The sequence below is a fragment of the Cetorhinus maximus genome, chromosome 6 (assembly GCF_964194155.1).
Source record: "Cetorhinus maximus chromosome 6, sCetMax3.hap1.1, whole genome shotgun sequence".
NCBI lineage: Eukaryota > Metazoa > Chordata > Chondrichthyes > Lamniformes > Cetorhinidae > Cetorhinus > Cetorhinus maximus.
The window spans coordinates 54,321,746-54,342,717 of NC_135884.1; the positions used below are offsets into that span (position 1 = coordinate 54,321,746).

Below are 20,972 nucleotides of genomic sequence, written 5' to 3' on the forward strand. Positions count from 1 at the left end.
CTTTTTCAGTTGCATAACTTCTAATCTCTGAACTAACTTTCATAATGAGGATTGAATAGGATACCCCTCCCTCTAGCTAAAACTAGGTGAATCTTCCAGCTTTGTTTAAACCTTCATGAATTTTGTCTCTTCAATCTGAGCACAAGCTCCTACCCGCATCCTGTGCAATGAACAAGAGAGACTTGCTGTCTCTATTGCCTGGTTCTCTCTCTCTTGGGTTTGTGCAGACTGACCCGAGTTTGCAAGATTTAGTTATATTTTAGGAAAACTTGCAACCCAGTATCCTACAATGGCTTCCTATGGGTTCTTCCCCTCTCAAAGCTCATCTCCATGGCAACATAAGTCACATGGGCCTTGAATCCAGGTAGTAATGCTAATTAGCCATTGTCTGGACCCCCACTCTATTCTATCTTGGAATTAAATAGACAGTTTAAAAGTATAAATGTTTACAAAACTTGACATTCCTAACATCTCCTTCAGACGTGGAGACCAGCAGTCTATCCACTGCCAGCACAGGTGCTCATTGTTTTACAGATGTGAATATCTTGCACTTTTTTCCCAGGAAAACAACCTGGCTCCCCGTTTAACTTTGAACAACAAAGCCACCCAGTAGAATTCAGAACAGGTCACATGACCCCTTACATTCCTCTATTTTACCAAAAACATAATCTCATAAGGCCTCCCATTTGTAGCAGTTTGACAGTAAGGAGCACTACAAAAACTTCAAGAACAACAAGGCAGGTTAATGGAATGAGTAGACAGAGGGAAGATACAATTTAACATGGATAAGTGTGGAGTAATATATTTGGAAGGCTAAAAAAGAGGTGGTGGTTTGCATTTAATGAAAAGACCTTGAAGCATGTGATGAACCAAGAGACCAAAGGACTCAGATCATACAATTTCCCTGAAGACATAATTTTGTTTCAATGGCTGGGATTTTACAGGATGGTAATAGCCTCGTCCACTAACTGGAAAGTTGGGGCAAACACCGCCTTGGCTGGTCATCGAAGTTTCAGTTGTAATATGCCTTTAAGGGATGGCAGCATGCCATCACTTTAAGGGAAGTGCGTCATATGATCCAACCTCAGTTTCACTTCGGCCTGGAGCAGAACATACACACACAGCTCTGATGTCATCAAGCTTTCTATCCATTAATATATGTTCACTTGTGCATGTTCTTAATGTGTGAACCCACAATGTGTTGGCACAATCACTTATGAGTGATTGGTGCCTTTGGATCATTATGAACACACATGACAGCCCGAACTGTATTTTATGGTCCTCAGTCAATTAATTGACCAATTGGAGGGCTGGCCTATGAGGACCAGTGGCCAAAATTGAGACTGAAGAAAGCCCGAACCAGCCTCCATCAAGTAGGCCCTGGTGCACAGGTGAGTTTGTGGGACTCAGCAGGACCAGTCAGCAGGCCCTGGTGATTGGCTAGGCACAGGGAGGAGAGGGGAAGTGGGTGCTAGTTGCTCATGAGGGAAGCAGGGGGCTTCTTTCAGTGGGGCCAGCCTCTGGCACTGGGAGGGGTGGGCCTCGATGGGTCACAGGGTACCCAAATCAGGAGGACCAACATGAGCCATCAAGCAGGCCACCAGGGTAAGCCTGGGAGTTTCACCACATGGCAAAGTGCCTGCCAACTGATAAAATATCAGGGTGGCAGAAGGGGCCGTTAACTGGCCACTTACGGGCCTCAAATCGGGCAGGCTGCCTGCCATTATCCCTGCCACTGGGAAAATGCCAGTGGCAGTTGGAAGGCAATGGGAATACAAACCCTCCCCCCCCACCGTCTCACCTAATTTTACATCTCTCACCACCCCTTCACCTCCTAGCACGCTCCCTAAGGCCCCCTAAAATCCTAGCCAATTATTCAGTTTACTCATATTTTTGCAAGCTTAGTCAATTGACTTCGCTAATGCTCCTGGTAAAATGTTGCTATTGTACATGGCCAGTTTTTACAATGTACTTTTATGTGACTGCTTTGTTACTGTGCATGTGTGGCCTCAGTAGGTAACCATTGTAGGGTAAAATTGCCTGATCATCATATACGTACCATGTCAACTCAGCAACTTAGCTGAGAAATCTCTTGCCTAATCAATTCTTTTACATCACCTGTCTTGTAGATAACCAAGGGGCTTCCCTTCTGTTGTCCTTCTGATCAGTGTAATACATTGGATACAATAAAGAGCACATCTTCCAGTGACCTGCTGAGCAGAAGTGTCCAGATGACAACAGCAACATCTTCCAAAACCATTGCTCATAGGATCAGAAGGAAGGGTGTTAACATCCTCCCAAAAGGAAATCTACCAAAGTGCACTTTCAATGTGTATGCATGAATGATCCTGGTGCAACATCTCTTCTAGCATTTCACTTGCTGGACAATAAGAAATGGCCAGAATTGGGATCTACAGGTGGAACCTGTCATACCTGTGATCTAATAGAGTGGATGGATCTAAAGCTTTGGTCATGCTTTTAGATACAGACCTGCTAGTAAAACTGTAATTCACTCCCACTAATTAAAACCAGGACCCACCTCACTCATGGTTATTCAATTGTGATTGTTGCTTATGCACTAAATGAGGAAACTGAAGAGTCAATTGAAGATGAGTTTTACAATTCTCCTTATCAGTGTGTCAATTATTCAGAGAGATTTTAAAATCTCTCTTAGGTGACTTTAATACAGGATGTGGCAGACTTCTGGAAGATCAAATGCTTGGGCCTTATCTGAGTTGATCACCTCATTGATTTCTACCACAATGGCAGCAGGTTCTCAGAAGAATTTTATCACTGAGCATGCTATTCAAATAATGAGCTACCAAGAAAGGAATTGACCACATTCTGCTGAGGACCAGGTGGAATTTGCTCAGCTAATGCAGTCTTCAGGGCTCTGGACTTGGAGTCTGATTACAGATCTCTTTTGGAGTCCACACCTGAGGAAAGCTCCAACTAAAAAGCAGAAGAAACTTTGACTTCCATGAACTGCATGATTGATTTAAAATCAATTTTGCATAACGGCAATGTGTGAAGTTGGATTTGACAGGATTTTCAAACCCCTCAGTAAAGAGCAGCACTGCAGAGGAACGGTTTCTTTTTAAGAATATATTGTGTGATACAAACCAAGAGGCTCTAAGATCAAGAAAATCAGCTATTAATGCCTTTCTATACATACTCTAGACAGCTCTGAAAAAAGGCGTGCTTTCCACCTTCTAGGGATCAGAGATCGCTATAGAGAATGTAACATGCAGATAAGGTAAGCAATGAGGAACACTAATACAGCCAAGGCTATTAAAATTGCAGACAAGATTCTGCACGCCCTTCAAAATAACATACCCAGTGTTGCATTTATAAGGAAGGAGTTCCAGGATGTTGATCCTGGAACTCCCTCCCAGACAGCAAGGTGGGTGTCGCTACACCATTTGGGCTGCAGCGATTCAAGAAGGCAGCTCACCACTACCTTCTCAAGGGTAATTAGGGATGGACAATAAAAATGCTGGCCAAGCCTGTGACGTCCACATCCCTTGAAAGAATTTAAAAAAAAGACCGAGACTGCAAGACCCCTGCTCTTCCTCTGCTACCAAGCCTCAGATGAATCCCTGCTGGTGGGTCAGAATGCATTAATGGAGCCACAGAGAAAAAAACAGTAATATCCAGTGGCCAAATTAACCTTCCATTCTCTCCTCCATCTGAGGTGCGGTGTCAAATGGACTCCATTGCAATACCTGACCCAGTCATTTCAGTGTCCAGTGCATACACAAGTAAGTTGTTAAGGAAATTATGACCTGAATTTTGTGCTCACTGCCAGTGGAGTTTTAGGTGGCTGTGGGGGAGGGGATTAGAGCACAAATTGGAATGAATGGGTTTCCTGCTGGGTTCCCACCCACCCCAATCTCTCAGTGATTTTACACTGGGGTGGACAAGGCCTCGAATGGGTCGCCAGACCTTGCCCCAATTATTGGCCGGCAGCTCTCCAAGGCAGGGTTTCCTCTTGAGTGAAGGACACAGGTCCTAACTTCAGCCAACTGACACTCAATCGAGCATGAAATGGCCGCGGTGCAGGCAGAGTCGTTGGGAATGTGTGCCCCGCTGACTCTTGGGATAGTGGGACGGGAAACCCCGCCATCGAAAATATCCTGGCCTAAAAGTTTGAAGGCTCCAGGTTGGTGTGATATACCTGGGGAACTTTTTAAGAGGTGGTGGCAATGCTGTAATTGATTATCTACACTGTCTCTTTCCCAAAGTATGGGTCTTTGATATTCATCCTAAGAATTGGCTTCAAAGGGTTAGCTTGCTGACCTAAAAGAGCAAAGGAAGAGGAGCAGAGCATGGTAACTACTGGGCCATCACCCTTGTTTATATCACAGGCAAGCCATATTTTTCATATGCTTCCCAGCAGATTAGAACTTGTCTACATAAGAGACACCATGAAGAGCAAAGCAGTTTCAGCTCGGAGATCAATAGTCAATTAAATACTGGCGCTCAATCTGCTTGCAGAGACAAGGCGAGAATATTATTGCCAACTATGTGACCAAGGTCCTTCCTCCAGTGACCTTGCTTTGTTATGCCGGGCTGAAGCTCTAGCCAGGTATGCCTGAAATGTTCCAATTCCCTTGCTGAACCAGATTGGATACCCTGCCAAGATCCCTCACTCTGTTACACAAAACCCACAATATTCTGGCCTGCATGAAAATAGGAAAGGGAAAACAAAATCAGAAGAGTGCAGGGAAAAGAGAGAAGAAAGAGGGGAGGAAAAAAAAACAAAGAAATAGAATAACAATGAGAGACTTGTAGAAGCTTCAGATCAAAGAGAGAAGCAGAAGTCATATAGAAAGAGAGAAATAAAGAAAAATGGCTACACAAAGATAACAGATGGACAAGTGAAAGACTCAGTTATCACAAGCATGGTAGATTTGCTATTATATGGATGAATAGAATGAGTTACAAGTCAGAATTGTGATAATTTTCTTTCTGTATAGTAGGTTGCCTGTTATGTAAATGTCCGCTTTAAAGCGGACTGGTCTGACAGTTATTTATGTTCATGTCTTAGAAGAAAGAACATGCAATGGATGACGGAAATAATTAATATTGATCAGCAAGATCTAAATCACTTATACATCTACTTATGAGTGTTGCAATTTTCCCATTGAAGGATGAAGAACATGATTCTTACAGTTAAGTTGCATTTTGAAGACCAGTGAATTGTTTGTTTGTTATTTGAGAGGTCACCCTTTCATTTGTAAGGACCTGACTTGATTGATGGGTTGCTTTGATTAATTGTGCATCCTGTTCTTAAGTGCTGTGCAACTACAAGTTTACAATGCATATCTGCGAACCACAAAAAAAACTGCCATTCTTGATTCTATTACTAGTAACAGCTGACCCTAGAGTTCAAATTCATCACTGTTTTGTTCAAACAACATTGTGCCTAGTTAACAGGCTGATCTCGAATAGCCACTGCTAGCTTCATGATTTGCAGTATAAATTCAAGATACAAAATAGAGGTGCCAAAACTAACCATAATTTGATTAGTGCCATCATTTACCAATATAATTGGATTAACCGTATTGTGTGGGAATATTCATTCACTGCTTACTAACGTAGAAGCTTCCAATAAGTCCACAAAGAAAAAAGGAAATCAAAGAATATATAGTTCATTTTGTCTACCGTGGTACTGCAAGCTGACACAACAACTGACATCATGCAACCTGCAGTAGGCAACAGATAAAAGGGCTGATGACAAATCTATATAATAAAGAATCTAAATGTAGCGTGCGTCTATGGAATTATATATCTTTAAAACAGCGTACCTCAAAATGTTTATTTGACTACAATAAGGTTGGTTATTTAATCAAATGAGAACAAGTCAAAACTTTAATTTTTAAAAACGTACCAATAAGGAACAAGGAATCATCAGAAAACCCAGGAATCAAATTGATCTATGAAGTTGATCAGGCTTCCTGCCAAAGTCATTGAGCAGGTGAAGCAGGCATACCCTGTTCAGTGCCAGCCTATTCCATGTGAAAAATTAACATTGCAATACACTGGATACAATCATCTAAAATGGTCTTTTATAATTTACTTCGGGTGGTTGACTGTTCTTAATAAACACAGAACAACATTTTGCAGTTTTAATGACGGCAAAACTGTCAGTGTTTCTCATCATTACATCCGTAAAACCGACAGCAACTTCTGATGTCAACACCTGCACAGTTAAATGCAAAAATCCAGAAGTTGCTCCCAGTGCTTCCCTGCTCCTCTGTAGAGGTGCTGTTGAAGTCCCTGCTAATGGCATTCTTTAGAAATCATTTGAACTTGACATGAACTTCCCCTTATATCTTGTAATATCCTTGTAAAACAAAAAAAAAATCAAATGTTACACTTGTTGAATGAGATATAAATGGGTTGTTAACCCAGTTTATTATGCCATAACTGCTGAACAATATCTCTGGCTCTGTTAAACTAATTTCCTATTTTTAGGATGTCAAATTTCTATGTTAAAATTTCTTTAATAAAAATTCAGCAGCTTATTATAGTAAAGATATGATTTTTTTCCACATTTATAATACTTCAGCTTCTACTTCATTCTCATGTTTAAGTCCCAAACTTTATTACACTCTGTAAAATTTATACAAAGTGCATTCTACTTCTCAGTTTGCTGTCTGTTAGAATCCTTCAGTGTGATTGACTGTTTTAGCTTGCTTGATCACATCACTGTTGCTGGACACCTGGAGGTGCCCTTGACTTGTCACCAGAATCGAAAAGTGAAAATGGGAAAAGTGAAATTCACAACACAGAGATCAATAGAACAAACAGGTCAGCAGTGAGTGATGTCACTGCACTGCCGGCTACAAATATCAGGGCCACCCTCCTTTGGGAGCCTGATTTTATGCAAGCAATTGTTAAGTTGAGGACCGGCATAAGTCATTTTATTGTGTCACTCAGTTTTCAGAGGATGCCTAAGCATCCATTTGTGTAACCAGTGTGGCTTGGAGAAGGAACATAAATAAGAGCAGGAGTAGGCCATTCTGCCCCTCAAGTCCACCCTACCATTCAATACTATTGTGGCTAAACTTCTACATCAATTCCTCTTACCCACTCTATCCCCATATCCCTTGATTCCTTCATTGTGCAATAATCTATCACTCTCGTTCATTGAGTATATTCAAGACCAAGTGTCCACAGCCCTTTGGGGTAAAAAAAATTCAAAAATTCACAACTCCACAACTCTGAGTGAAGAAATTTCTCATAATCTCAGTCTGAAATGGCCAACTCCTTATCCTGAGATTAATACTTCTAGTTTTAGACACATTAACCAGGAAAAACAGTCCCTCAGCATCTCCCCAGTCAAATTCTTAAAGAACCACCTCAGTCTCAGGAATCAATTTAGTGAACTTCATTGAATCAAGGAAAGTACACCCTTTCACAGATAAGGAGACCAAATTGGAAAAAGCACTCCTGGTGTACTCACACCAAAGCCTTATATAGTTGCAGCAAGAAAGGGCAACTAAGTTGTAAACAAGAGAGCTCTTCAACTATAACTTGTGTTTCTACTAACACCGAAGAGAAATAGAACATAAAAGCATAAGAAATAGTAAGAGTAGAACATATGCCCCCTTGAGCCTGCTTTGCCATTCATTATGATCATGGTTGGTCTTTGGCTTCAAGCCACTTTCCCACCCACTGTCCATATCCCTTGATTCTCTGAGACACCAAATGTGCCCATCTCAGCCTTAACTATATTCAATAAAGGCGTATCCACAATGGAGCATAGAGAATTGCAAATATTCACAACTCTAAGTGAAGAAATTTCTTCCCATCTCAGTCCTAAATGATCAGCATCTAATCCTGAGACTGTGCCTGTATGTTCTTTATTCCCCAGCCAGTGGAAACAACCTCTCAGTGTCTTGTATGTTTAAATGTGATCACTTCTCATTCTTCTAAACTTTACAGGATATAAACCCAATTTACTCAGCCCCTCAGCATAAAACAACCCGCTCATCACAGGAATCAATCAAATGAATCTTTGCTTCCAAGGCATGTATATCCTTCTGTAATTATGCAGACCAAAACTATACGCAGTACTCAAGGGTGTAGGGTGCAGTCTCACCAGAATCCTATAAAATTGCAGTAAGGTTTCTTTATTCCTATACTCCAATCCCCTTGCAATAAAGGCCAACATGCCATTTACCTTCCTAATTGTTTGCTGTATCTGCATGCAAACTTTGTGTTCCTTCTGTGATTAAAAGTTCTTCTGAACATTAACATTTACAAGTTTCATGCCTTTTATAAAATATTCTGCTTTTCTATTCTTATGACCGAAATGAATAATCTCACACTTCCCCACCTTATACTCCATTTGACCCCATGTTGCTGACACACTTATCCTGCCCATATCTCTTTGCAGCTGCTTTGTCTCCTTCTCACAGCTTGCATTTCCACTTAGCTTTGTATCATGAGCAAACGTAGATACTTTCTCTCTCTTAGTCCAAGTCATTAATATGGATTGTAAATACCTGAGACCCCAGCACTGACCCTTGTGGCACTTCACTAATTACAGCTAATTTGAAAATGTCTTGTTTATCCCTACTCTTTGCTTCCTGTCCGCTAACCAATCCTCTATCCATGCTAATATATTACCCCCAACTCCATGAACCTTTTGCGTAGCATCTTATTGAAAGCCTTTCAGAAATCTAAACATACTACATCTACTGATTTCCCTTTACCTACTCTGTTAGTTACATCCTCAAAGAACTCTAATAAATTTGTCAGACACGAATTTCCTTTCACGAAACCATGTGGAGCACTCGAGGATTTTCATGCAAAAAAAATTGTACCAAAATGCCAAGTATAGAATTTCTAAATATTATTTGCTGTTATCAATTCCCAGGTCCAAGTGCCCTGAAATTTTTAGGGAACTTTTTTCTGTACCATTAAGCACTTTCCCTATTTCAAGAATATCTTAACTCTATTGAGCAAAACAGCCCATCACTTTTTTAGAATTTAACATTAAATTAAAACTTATAGTATTTGATTTTTTTCAAAATTTGATGAGAAAGATAATATTTACATAATCTAAATAGGTAATGCACAGAGGCATCTTGTCTCTGTGCCTGTGGACAATACCCATTAGTCATGCCTCCTCTTCTGTGATAGGATCAGCATCTCCAGTGGGTTGGTACAAAATTAATGCAGAGTTAAAACAACAGACATACATCAAGATTCTTGCAGCCAATTACCATACCTAGCCACCATGGAAAATAACTCAAAAGGTCAGCTCAGACAAGAAATGGGCAGATGAAAATCACCCAATTCAAGAAATACAGAAGCATCTCCAGAATATTGTCAACTTAAATTCCTAAGAAAACGTGGTTGATCTTTCTTGATTCACATACCTGACGGTTCAAGGGTTTCTGTCAACCAAAAAAAAAAAATTGCCAGAAGCCAACAAATTGTTTATAACCTGAAAAGCACTGCAAAAAGGGGTGTTGGAACAGTTTCAGTATTAACCTACAAAAGAAAATTGCATGTAATATACGTGGACTTTTAAAAGATCTCCCATGAGGTAACACATAGTAGGTCAGAGCGTGTGGAGCCAGAGCACAATTAGCAGAAAGGAAGGCAAATTAACTATAAAACAAAAAAGAGATCGTAGAGGTTAACAGTTGTTATTCAGACTGGTGGGAGGTGGGAAAGTAGCATGCCACAGGGATCAGTGTTGGGACCACAGTTGTTCACCATTTTTATAAGTGATTTGGACATGTGATTTGGAAGTACAATACCAACATTTGTGGATGACAGCAAATTAGGGGAGTATATTTAGTAATGAGGAAGACTGTGACAAAGTACATGAAAACATTAACAAACTTGAAGAATGAGAATGTAAATGGCAAATTAATTTCAAAATAGCTAATTGTGGGTTGGTGCAGTTTGTTAGGGAGATCAAGGAGTACAAATACTTGTTGAAAAATAAAGCAGGGATTTTACCAGCCACCCTGGAAACAGACTGGGTAGTGGGAAGGCTAGCAAAATGGCATGGAAATATGTGTTGGAGAGGGTTATGCCTGGTGTACTCCTGCCAGCATGCCATTTTGTCAGTGGTGGGAAAGTAGGCCGATGTGCTGCCCACCAGGAGTCCAACTGAGCCAATTGAATACCTTCTCCATCTTCCGTGGGCATTTTGCTAGGGAAGAGGCCTGCTGCCTCATGTGCAGACTATCTATTGAAAGCTGGTAGCCTCACAACAGGGTCTGGGTGGGGGGCTCCTTTTTGGGTACTCCATGGTCCATGGAGGGGCCCTGGGTGACAATGGCCACCTCCTTGGTAACAGTGCCAACTATCCTCACAATCCCCCCAACTGATTGCCAGGGCCGGGCTGGCCCCACACTTCCCAGGCCATAATTATCACTCTTCAAGGGTGCCCAGCCATTGGTGTGCCCTAATCTTCCAGTTGTAGCCTGACCACTGGCCTCTGATTGGGCCAGCAACATGTGGGGGCTGGCTGCCATCCTTAAAAGGGACCGCAGCACTGGTGATGGCCACTCAATTGGCCATCGGCAGGAATATTCCTCCCCGAGACCTGCTAACAGCTGAAGTGGGGTCACCTGCCACTTTCAGCTCTGGTGGCAGGACTTCAGCCTCTGCGAGAGTCTACATTTGGGTAGAGAGAGACAAAGGGATTTAGACGTATAGATTCGTAAATCATTAAAAGTAGTAAGGCAGGTTAACAAAACAATACAAAAATGTGCAAAAAGAGCATTGGGGTTTATTTCTAGAGAAATATTATTCAAGGGCAGAGAAGTTATGTAAAACTTGCATCGGACCTTAGTTACATAAACGTTTGGGGTAGTGAGCACAGTTTCAATCCATATTACGTATAGAGAAAGATTTACAATATCAGGAGTGAGAAAGACTGAACAGAATGGGGTTATTTTCTTTAAAAAAAGAGTTCACCTGAGGCTTTTGAAATTATGAAAGGGTTTGACAGTCTACATCTGCGAGAGTCTAAAATGAGGGGCCTTAAATATAAAATAGTCAAGTCATGAAAGAACCACAAAGTGATTAACAACATGAATCATTGATGGCAAGGATATGAGGTACTCTATTGCCCTTTATGTCCTAAGGGGAGGTACCAGAGGACTGGAGAAATGCAAACGTAGTTCCATTGTTTAAAAAGGGATCAAAGGCAATGCCAAACAATTATAGGCCAGTTAGTCTTACATTGGTGGTGAGCAAATTAGTAGAATCAATCCTAAAAGATAGGATTAACTGTCATGTGGAAAGGCATGGACTAGTCAGGGATGGTCAGCATGGATTTATTAAAGGAAGGTCTTGCCTCACAAATTTGATTGAATTCTTTGAGGAAGTGACAAGAAGGGTTGATGAAGGTAGTGCAGTGGATGTTGTGTACATGGATTTTAGCAAGGCATTTGACAAGGTCCCACATGGCAGATTGGTCAGGAAAGTAAAAGCCCATGAGATTCAGGGTAATGTGGCAAGCTGGACAAAAGATTGGCTTTGCAACAGGAAACAAAGGGTAATGGTCGATGGATGCCCTTGCGAATGGAAAGTTGTCTCAAGTGGTGTTCCACAGGGCTCGGTGTTGGGGCCCTTGCTGTTTGTGTTATATATTAACGATTTGGACGTGAACGTGGGGGGCACAATTGGGAAATTTGCAGATGACATGAAGATTGGCCGAGTAGTGGATACTGTAGAGGATAGCCACAATCTCCAAAACGATATAGATGGGTTGGTGGAGTGGGCTGTAAAGTGGAAGATGGATTTTAACATATAGAAGTGTGAGGTCATACATTTAGGGAGGTCAATCAATTACAGGGATTACACAATAAATGGGAATATACTAAGAGGGGTAGATGAAGTGAGAGATCTTGGCGTACAAGTACACAGGTCTCTGAAGGCAGCAGTTCAAGTAGACAAAGTTGTAAAGAAGGCATATGGAATGCTCTCCTTCATTGGCAGAGGTATAGAATATAAAAGTAAGGACATAATGTTGGAATTGTATAAAACACTGGCGAGGACACAACTGGAGTATTGTGTGCAGTTCTGGTTACCACATTACAGGAAGGACGTAATAGCTCTGGAGAGAATGCAGAGGAGGTTTACAAGAATGTTGCCAGGGTTAGAAAAGTGTAGCTACGAGGAGAGCTTGGATAGGTTGGGGTTATTTTCCTTAGAACAAAGAAGGCTGAGAGGTGACTTGACTGAGGTGTACAAAATTATGAGGGGAATAGATAGAGTGGATAGGATAAAATTGTTTCCCTTGGTGGAGAATTCTAGAACCAGGGGACATAGATTCAAGATAAGTGGCAGAAGGTTTAGGGGTGACATGAGGAAGAACTTTTTTACGCAGAGGGCGGTGCATGTCTGGAATTCGCTGCCCGAGTTGGTGGTAGAGGCAGAAACTCTAAACTCTTTTAAAAAGTACCTGGATCTGCACCTTAAGTGCTGTAAGCTGCAGGGCTATGGGCTTGGTGCAGGAAGGTGGGATTAGAAAGGGCGCCTGGGTGTCCTCGGGCTGGCATGGGCAAGATGGGACGAATGGCCTCCTTCTGTGCTGTAACTTTTCTATAGTTCTAAGCTATACCAGACAGCTATGGCATGAGGCTTCATGGAATAATATTGCATTCATTTAATATTTTTCTGGTAACAGAATGCTTTTCCTGTTTCATCTGTCTTATTTTTGAATTGTCGTTCATGAACCCCCGCACAAGGAGAAGATTGAATGCTGATTGAAAACTTAAGCAGAAAAAGCAGAAAAATTAAGTTTGTAAAATGTAACAGAGAAATTGTATCTAAGGTCTAAGAAATTGCAACCAAAGAACTCTGGAAATCATCTTCATGCAAAATTCAAATACTCCAAAAGATTTTTATTGAAAAAAAGACAGATGTACAGCAATAATTTGACAAATAATTTTAATCCAAAAGAAACTTACTCAGTTTTCTGGGGACCACATTCTCACTTTATCTTGATTTAAGCACAATTAAAATTTGGCAGTCAGGCGAAAAGCAAAAACAACTGTGCTGTGTCTGGAATTGTCAGGCATGATTGCACCCATCATTCGAGTGTACAGGCAAGGAAAACTGGGGGCGCATGTATTCTGAATTAAATCACTTAGAAACATGAAGCATTGTGCATTACCTCTTTATGGTATTCATTTATAGTTACTTGGTTCAATGTTTTTCATTCATCTCTATCGTAAGAAAACCTGCGCAGAAAACAGCTCGAATTTACTGTGATACAAAATGGTATGATGGCAGTTTATTTCAAACGAGGATTTTTCAGTGCCAGTCAGGCTATTAAACAGAAACACAAAATGAAGGAGAGGGGTTCAAGCCACAGAAATGAGGGAAATAATAAAAAAGTATCTCACCAAAACAAAAAAAGAAAATCCACACACTCTTCAATCCTTTATTGGATCACCAAAAATAAAAACAAATAGCAGTTAAAATTCTACCTAAACACAGTTTAAAGCACTGCACGCTTGTTCTCTGGAACATACTTGTTCTAAGTTGCATTAAGATATACCATAGGCTCTGTAAGAACCCAACAGGACGTAGGCATGTTTTTTCACCTAATGCCTTCTTTTACTTGTCTCAAAGTTAAGTGCAATTTTGGTATATATTCTATAAAATTATACAAGGTTTCATTACAATATGGTTGCACATATTCTGGGGTCTTAGTGAGACTTTAAAAAGAAAGAAAGATTTGCATTTATACAGTGCTTTGCATGATCACTGGATGTCTCAAAGCACTTTACAGTCAATGAAGTGCTTTTTGAAGTGCAGTCATCGTGGTAGTGAAGGAAATGGAGCAGCTAATTTGCACTCAGCAAACTCCCACAAACAGCATATCGGAATGACCAGGTCATCTGCTTTTTTGTATGGTGTTGATTGAGGGATAATATTGGCCAGGACGCCAAGGGTAACTCTCCTGCTCTTCTTTGAAATGGTAACTTGTGATCTTTTACATCTACTTGAGCAGGCAGACTTAGCTTAACCTCTCATCCAAAAGACACCACCTCCAACAGCGCAACGCTCCCTTGATTTTTGTGTTCTAGCCCTGGAGTGGGATTTGAACCTGAAACCTTTTAATTCAGAAACAAATGTACTACCAACTCAGCCACAGCTGACACGGCTATGTCAGGAAAAAAAAAGTGTTTGTAACCATTCCAGCACACAAAATTCAGCCAGATGGATTGTCATGTAGACAAGGCACAACGCACAAAGCATGTCCAGGTCCTGTTGCCTCTTGCCTGTTGGGTGTCAAATTTAAAGGGCAAGAGGAAAGAAATGCAACAAAAACAAAGTGAAAGTTCATGTAATGGGTCAGTGCAACATGAAGTCTGGGGAAAGTAATATAAGCCTACGGTACGCAACAGCCAGTTTGATGTTTTTAACAGAAAGGAAAACAGGCTAATTTTGCCTAAGCAGCAAGTTGGCAATCTATCCTATTATCTTCTGAATGGACCGTCTTTTGTAAATGCAGGAGCATTTGGGATGTTGCTATCCACAAAGATAAAATGATGTCTGATCTGTGTTGCAACAAATGCTCCTTTTGATGAGCCACTAAAATACCCACCATAGTATTGAAATATGTTGTTGCAGAAAATTTGTGGAAGTGTTTGTCACACTTCCTCTCTGTAAACAAACCCTGTTCAGACATCATGAAAAGCACAATTACTGGTAAGTTTCAAAATCACAATCTTCCCAGAATAATTATATTTGTAAAGACAATACTTACCCCTGCTACTCTGTTGTAGGTGAGAAGTTGCTTACGGAAGGGCAAGGTGGTTCTGTATTAGTATGGTACTCTGGGCACCTCACTAAAATGAGAGAGAACAAGATAAATTTTACCAAAAAATATTAGAAATGTAGATCACAGGTTTCTTGTATAATATTTTATTAAGTTATTTGAGAATGCAGTTTGAAGCTCATTGATATGAACCTCCATACAAGGTGTGTATGAAGCCATGAGTTAGAGTTAGTTTACACATTTTTTAAAAATGTTATCTTTTCTTCCCTTTGTTCAATCACTAGAGGGCTCTCTGTGGCAGTAAGCAGGCACTGAACAATTCTATTAATCAGAAAATGCCTCAAAAGTAAACAGATCACCAGGTAGTGTTATGAGGGCTTGCTTTTTCTTGATAACCAATAACAGGTCTAATTAGTGAAAGTGAATGCCAAAAAAATGTGCAGATTAATAATTTAAATAGTCTAAATACCCTTTGTTACAATCATTCCAGTTCAAAAGGGCACACACATTTCCTCTGCAATTCCATTTTGAATCTTGATGAATTAAAAATTTGTGTTTGGAAACAAAGATGCTTACTGTTAATCTACAATTGGAATCACAGATATATGAATCACAGCTGTCATGGTAACAGGCAGAAAGCACACTTGCTGTTTAATGGCAACATCATAGCACATCCACACAAATAGTCATTTTCAACTTCGAATGGAAAAGAGTTGAACCATTTCTTTGGAGTGTCAGTACAGGCATGAAAATATTAAAAATTTTAAAGCTATATTTTAAAAAGCAAACACAAAATCTGTTAAGATGGCTACAGCATACCATGTGACTTTTGGCATTTGGACTGTAGAGATGGTAGAGTCTCCAACCAATACCTGATTAAAAGTGGCCCAAAACATACAGACAATGGGGTTTGCTGACAACTCATCTCCATGTTTCACCAGGGACATTGATACTCATTGAGTGTAATACAAATGTGAAATGGATCCCAACAACCTTTCATTGTATTGTCATGGCCCCTCATCCAAACACAAGATCTTAGCGGTCTCAAACTCTCAAAGTGTGAAAAGCCACAACACAAGATGTTCATCAGCCTAACACACTACCTTATTTAAAAAAAAGACTTTGAACTTGTCACAGGTCACATGAGTGAGACAACTATGTTTGTTGTTATTTTTTAAAACAGCAAGAATCAGCTCTGCAGGGACAGAAAGACCAGCAGAAAGCCCTCTAACCAGCTGCCAGACGACTAAGCAGCCAAGGTAACAAACAACCATACCTTGCAAATGGGAGAATGACTCTCTCCAATCGATTCCAACTTCAAGTCCACCTGAAAACAAACCTCCTGGCAATTCAACTACTAGAAGCCCCACAACTTAGCTAATAATCCTCTGATTTTTAAGATCTTCACTCCAGCCAAAGCATCAACTCATTTCAGAAACTACAGGCTTGCTATGAAAGAGACTGAAATAATCCCAAATTCTAACTGTATTTTTGTTTCCTTCATTTATCTCATCTCTGTGACAGTATTAGTTATTGCTATTTTTTAACCTCCCAGGCAAGTGTGGAATAATAAATAACCTTCCTTATTTTTAAATTCATAAAAACCTTGCTGCTGGAATCATTTATATTTAGACAACCACACTGAGGGTAAGAAAATACATATAACTAACATATGCCATGTCAATAAGATAAAGAGGTCAAAACTGTGTCCAAACTTTTGTTTGCTATTTTTAAAATGAACTTTTGGATAGCAGCTAGCATGTCATCACATGACTCACAGGGTTGGCTATTTGTCCTGAAAGCTTCCAACAGGAGTTACAAGAACAAAAGAATTCCCCTTCTTGTGGAATCTCACAGCCCCATTGTTAGGGCATTATAATCACAAAGGCAGGGGACTTGCAGAGATTGAAACTCATTATTCCTGCAGATTTGTTAACAGACCCACCTTGCACTGTCCAGGTCCATTTCAGAAGGGACCATTGAGGAGACAATGGAGATCATTTGCATCTTGATAAACTTACCCCTCTCGCAGAGTCACAAGGCCTCCCCTGTCAATGTCTCCCCGAAACAAGGTCCTCAATATGGACGGTGGCTCTTTCAGAAGCTAACGTTTGAGGCATAAGCCATAAGACAAAGGCCAGACCCAGATACCAGATAAACAGCCCCTTTGAAACCCTTGTGGAGAAAGGGGATCACATGACACGTGACCATTTTAAAATCTCTATATTTAGTTCAGAACTGAGAAACAGGCAGTCTGCAGAATTACCAAAAAGACCTCCAGCATGAATCCCAGTTGACAAAGCAGCTGGTCACCATATCTCAACTCCTCGAAGCCTGCTCGATTTTAAAAGTCTGTTAGCCAAGCAGTCTAAACACAGAAATTCCATCGTGCTACATCATCATTCGTTTCAAGGATTTCCATGCTGCTGTCTCTGATCAGGAACTCATCTGAACTGAACTCCGCCACAAAGAAGCTTTGACTTTCTGGACTTTGGCAATCACGTGAACTAATATTCACTTCAATGGTCATTTTACTGTTGTTATCCATAGTTGTAAAAACTCATTTCTGTGTTTGTGTGTGTGGACCAAATTGGACCACACACATTAAGGGTTTAGGAAAACACACCACAACCTACTTTAAAAATAAATAAAAAAAACACCTCTGCTTACTGAAAGATGATGAGAGGATAAAGTTATTCAGTTTGCCTTTCTCCTGTCAGTAGCGCATATAAAAAACACCTTGGTCACAATCGTAAGAATGCACACAAATTCTGTCCGTGATAGGAGGAAGAAAGAAGGTGGTTACATAATTTGGGGAATATTGTCAGTTTCTTTTCTTACATCATAGTTATCAGGAAGATTAATTTAGGTTTAAATTTACTGCCCCTTTCCACAGTTCTCTCTAGAATGGCTATTTGCTTATGAATAAGACCCTCGTCATCCATGAAATAATTGTGGATGATTGCATCAACGTCATGGTATTGATGGAAACATAGCTGAGGGATGATGACACCTTCCTCCTATAGGTAACCTCCCCACCTTCCACCACTTGCCCTACCATGACCTTCACAGTGGTAGGGTGGCTATCGTCACCAAATCACACCTCATCCTGTTCTCTTACTCCTCGGGCACCTTCTCTTCCTTTGAACATCTCATTTAAAACTCGTATCTCTATTGCCCACCCAAGTACCATGAAAATATTTTCATCAAAAAACCTTCAATTCTCTCCTCTGCATGAAGCAACTTCTTATCCTCATTGATTTTAAATTGCATTTCAATTCATCATGCTCTCTTTCCATTGAGTTTACTGCCCTCTTATCCTCCCTTATGGGTTTTGCACCAGATTTGCTAACCACTATCTCTTCAATTCTGCATGCAAGAAACTTGACCTATCCTGGAATTCTTGCTGAAACAAAACTCATCTATCAACCCACGCCTGGTCAACCAAATATTCCATTCCCATATATGTTGAAGGAGACATTCTGGAATAGGTTGAACATTTCCCTTACGTTGGCAGCCACCTCTCTCAAAAGGCCACATTTGATGAAGAAATCTAACACCTGGACTCCTAAATGGTCAACATTCCAGGGGAAGACAAAGAAAACACTTCAAAGACTCCCTAAAGTTCTCTTTGAAATACAGCAGCATTGACATTAATGACTGGGAGAAGCCTGCTACCAATTGTTCAAAATGGTGACAACTTGTCCAGCAAACTGCATCGCACTTTGAGTCACAATGTCTTAATGATGAGGCAGAGTGGAGGCAGAGAAGGAAATAACAGGAATCAAATCCTGCACTCCAGATCCCACTACCTCGTGGGACTTCATATTCAGTTTGCCCAAAGATCTGTGGGTCAAGAATCAGCTTGTTCAGTCAGATGAAGCCCCATGGCAGAAACTCTCAATCCTGAGTAGACATCATCCCTAAATCAAGGGACAGCCATTGATGACAACCCACCTGCCATGTAAAATCCCTGACTCATATTCATGCCCTCGCCTTGATGTTATCATCTCACATGGCCTCATTTCTTCCAATCACAAATCAGGCCAACTCTAATCATCCCCTTCCACACCCCAAAAACTATGTCCTTCTGTATCTGTCCTAGAAAAAAATACTATTCTTCAATTAACTTAGAACTGCACTTTCAAAATCCCAACTCTGTAGCCTTTTACTCTCCATTCTTCACAATATTTCTGCAGCTGCTGATCTGCTAAACCACACACACCTCCACCTTTGATGCCATAGTCCCCACTAATACCACCTTTCTCTCTCAACCTAGTCATTTCCCCAGTACAGCCCTTATCGTCACTCCCTTAAGTGCAAGGGACACACACTTGATTGATATGGTGGGCAACTGATATAGCCATTCACAGCCAGACGTGCAGCTAATGAAGTATTTATGAAAATATAGTCACTGTTGTAATGTAGGAAATGTGGCAGCCAATTTGCACACAGCAAGTTCTTGCAAACAATATTGTGACAATGACCTGATAATCTGTTTATACGATATTAATTGAGGGATAAACATTGGGGATAACTCCCTCCTCTTCTTCAAAATAGTGCAGTGAAACCTTTAACTCCACCCAAGAGGGCAGACAGGGCCATGATTTAATACTCATCCAAAGAATGACAAATTCCAACAATGTAGTACTCCTTCAGTGCTGCATTGGCATGTGAACTTAAATTTTGCTCTGAGGTCCAAGGATGGGACTTAAATCCACAACCTTCTTACTCAGAAACAAGAGTTAATGGAGCCACAACTGACACCTAGAGCAGTACCAGATCCTGCTCTCAACTATAAAACTGCTCAATATTCCAGGATCATCCTGTAATGCAAAGGCAACCCTTGTTTTTTTTTTCCTCTTTTGCAAACTGTCTTCTCAAACACCTCTCCACTGTCACTCTCCAAAGAGAGTGAGCGGGAGAGTGAGAGGAAGGGGAGAGCAAGATAGCGAGAACGCAATGGCGAGGTAATCTGGCTCACGTGGTCAAGGGAAATTAGCAAAAGGCTAATCATTTCTGCAGAATGCAAGGCAAACCTGCTCCCATTCCTCTGCAACCTGGCTGATTCAAGGCCAGAAGTTGAGGTTTTGATGGTTTTCTGATGTGTCTGGAGCATCAGGTCACAGTTATTCACTATAAATAGTTTGTTTCTGTGAGTTAAGATTTTTCATGAATGTACATAGGTTTGATGCCAGTGGAATAAAGGATCACTATTTTATAATTTTGGTGCATTCCATGTGCTTAAATCCTCTTTTTTTTCTATATATGAGGCATTACTGTTCATGTTTGAACTGCTTGATTCCTAGATGTGAACTGGTGAAGTGAGATATTAAATTTGCCAGAAAGTTCAGGGAATTTTGTAAAGCAGGTGCGGAAATTCTGAAAGTTGCTCTGAATATAGGAACATAGGAAAAGGAGTAGATCATTTAATCCCTCTAGCCTGTCATGCCATTCAATGAGATTACGGCTGTATCTCATCTTCATTCACCTGCCTTAATTGGTTACATAACCCTGAATACCTTTGCCTAACAATAATCTATCAATTTCAGTTAGCTCATCCCTTTCTTCTCAGCTTTTGATGCTGAAAGCCAGCATTTCCCAAGTACTGACTAAGTTGTCAGCATTTTCTGGCAAAAATAAATACTTCCTGCCCTCTCCAGATGATTCCCCTTCCAGTCCCACAGTGCACTTGTGTGGGTTCTGCACTAGCTTGCAATGGCCACCTGGTGGCACACTGATAAATTGATATATATTTTTAAAATCAGTGCAGGGTTATCTTTTTAAGTTCTGCCTTCACAACAATCTAGCAAAGTTAAATATTTTACAAAAAAAATTGCCAATTATTTTAACTTGCAATTTCTTGAATAGTTTCCTTATGTGAAACTTCATCCACTCAAGAATGGATTCTGAGATCTATTATTTTGATCAGTAGATTCAAATATTGGAGCATGGTTTTTAATTCCATAATTTCTTTATTTTACAGTTGTCTTATGAAATGTTCCATCAACTGCTCTGAACATCTTTAAGTATAATAATGGCAACAATTTTACATACCAAAGTGTAAATTAACACATTTTAAAGAAACACTTTATAGAAAACAAATGTTCCCTGTCCCACACTGCTTTGGATTACCCTTGCCATGTACACCAATAGAATTAGAATGAATAACGACCGATGAATATATACTTCTTTGTCA

General features: G+C 40.4%; 1 long non-coding RNA gene across 1 annotated transcript in view; it reads right to left on the reverse strand.

Moving 5' to 3' along the window:
* The window catches only part of LOC144681326 (uncharacterized), a 748,068-nt gene that overhangs the window by 205,793 nt on the left and 521,303 nt on the right, over nt 1-20,972 (reverse strand). The window contains exon 3 of the long non-coding RNA XR_013576763.1: nt 14,762-14,843. This is a non-coding gene — a long non-coding RNA (uncharacterized LOC144681326). The remainder of the gene's footprint in view (nt 1-14,761; nt 14,844-20,972) is intronic.